Here is a 2,322-nt window from a genome sequence, read left to right as displayed (position 1 = left end):
GAACTATCTCACCAGCCTCTACATTGTCATGCATAGCTCAGGTCCCAGAACTACATGGCAAGTGTCATGGCACCAGGGAAACTCTAGTGCTGTGGTATCTCTTCCTATGTCTCTCTCTCTATACACACACACACACACACACACACACACACACACACATATATATGGTAGTCTGGCAGTGAAACACATCAACAGGGAACTTAGTGATTTGACCCATGACCCTCCATCACAATGTTCTGTAGACCCAGTTAGAGATATGTTTCATTAGCAAGTCACAATTACGGGAACTAATTACAGCCCCTACCAAGACTATGTACTCTTTCTGACAATTCATTTGACTACAGACTACCCCTCAAACCACCTAAGGCTGAATTAACAACAAGAATCTATCATCCAAATATTAACAGTAAGGCAGCATTTGGCTTGATATTCTAAGATCACAGCAGTCTCCTGCTGCAACTCTTCCCAAAGTTCTTTTATCCATTTATTCACTGCTATGTGATTCAAACCTAGAAGAGTATTAGAGATTGCATGGATTTATAAAACAGACTGAGATATAAGTACAATAATATATTGGAGTGGACTTAGACATATGCCATGTGATAATATTACTTTAAAGTCAGAGTAACCTGCCTTACAGCTGGAGTAAACTTGAAATTGCTGTTCCTTCCTGGATTTTTTTATCTGACTGCTCCCTAGTCAGATCTTTTTTTTTTTTTTTTTTCCTTTCTATGTACCTCCCTCCATTCATTCAATCACTCATGTGAGAAGACTTACGTTTTTCCAGCTTTGGACAATAACTGTTTTTATAAACTGTAAAGAAAGTTACAAGAGAACAGTTGTCCAAGATTCAGAATTTTCTTTTAAATGGTGCATTTGTATTATGTGACCAATGTCTTCACTTTAACTTCGTTATAAGACTAAATCACTCCTCCCTGCTCTGATATGCTGAAGAAACCATCTGAAGGGGGAAATGGATAAGTGCTCATGACCACATCAGAGGAAGCAGCACTGGACTTGTAGCATCTATCCCTGTTTAAGTCGCCTACTGTTAGAGGTTTCAGGTTACATGATATACTTTATGCTTATAACTGATGTGATGAAAGACTCCAATATTGTATCTATAGCATCAACAGAAAAGAAAATGTTATGTATTTTATGCATGTCATGACCTGCATATGACCTGTTCCTGTTGAAAAAAAAAAAAGTTGTCAAGGAGTTGATGAAATAATATATACACAAGGGTTCAGCTACTGGAAAAAAAATAATTGGCTGAGACTATAACTTAGTGGTAGAACATATGGTCTGATTGTATGAGGGGGCCTGAATTCAGGTCCCAGGACCACCAACACTATCAAGAAAAAATAGGGAGTCAGGCAGTAGCGCAGTGGTTTAAGCACATGTGGCGCAAAGCGCAAGGACTGGCATAAGGATCCCGGTTCAAGCCCCCGGCTCCCTACCTGCAGGGGAGTCCCTTCACAGGTGGTCAAGCAGGTCTACTGGTGTCTGTCTTTCTTTCCCCCTCTCGGTCTTCCCCTCCTCTCTCCATTTCTCTCTGTCCTATCCAACAACGACAACATCAATAACAACAACAATAAAACAACAAGGGCAACAAAAGGGACTGAATGAATAAATAAATAAATATTTAAAAAAAGAAAAAAAGTACAAAAATTTTTACCTGAGAGTAAGGAAAAGGGTTAGATAGCATAATGGTTCTCATGCCTGGAGCTCCAAAGTCCCAGGTTCAACCCTCAAACCACTATAAACCAGATATGAGCAGTGCTCTGGTAAATAATAATAATAATAATAAATTAAATTAAATAGTGGGGGTAGATAGCATAGTGGTTATGCAAAGAGACTCTCATGCCTGAGGCTCCAAAGTCCCAGGTTCAATCCCCCACATGACCATAAACTAGAGCTGAACAGTGCTCTGATAAAAAAATAATAAGAATAAGGTAAATTAAATAGTGGGGCTAGACAGTATAGTGGTTATGCAATAAACTCTCATGCCTGAGACTCCAAAGTCCCAAGTTCAATCCCCTGTACCACCATAAGCCAGAGATGAGCAATGCTTTGGTAAAAAATAAATAAATAATTTTTTAAATGTTTTACCTCAAAGAACACCTCAAGAAATTTTAAAAAGGGTGGATGAAGGCCTGAGAAGATAATCAATAGCATCATGGTTATGCTCCAGCCTGACTTTTTTTTTTAAATTATTTATTTATTTATTTATTTATTACTATATAGTAATAGACACAGAGAAATTGAGAAGGGAGGGGGAGATAGAGAAGAAGAGAGACAGAGAGACACCTGCAGACCTGC

The 2,322-nt window shown here is 38.5% G+C and overlaps 1 pseudogene; it reads left to right on the top strand.

Annotated features, from left to right (window-relative positions):
- Positions 1-241: 241 nt before the first annotated feature.
- Positions 242-603, top strand: LOC103111008 (ubiquitin-conjugating enzyme E2 D2-like; annotated as a pseudogene).
- The last annotated feature ends 1,719 nt before the right edge of the window (positions 604-2,322 follow it).

This window comes from Erinaceus europaeus, chromosome 17 (assembly GCF_950295315.1).
Source record: "Erinaceus europaeus chromosome 17, mEriEur2.1, whole genome shotgun sequence".
Classification (NCBI taxonomy): Eukaryota; Metazoa; Chordata; class Mammalia; order Eulipotyphla; family Erinaceidae; genus Erinaceus; species Erinaceus europaeus.
This window is presented reverse-complemented; position numbering and strand designations above follow the sequence as displayed.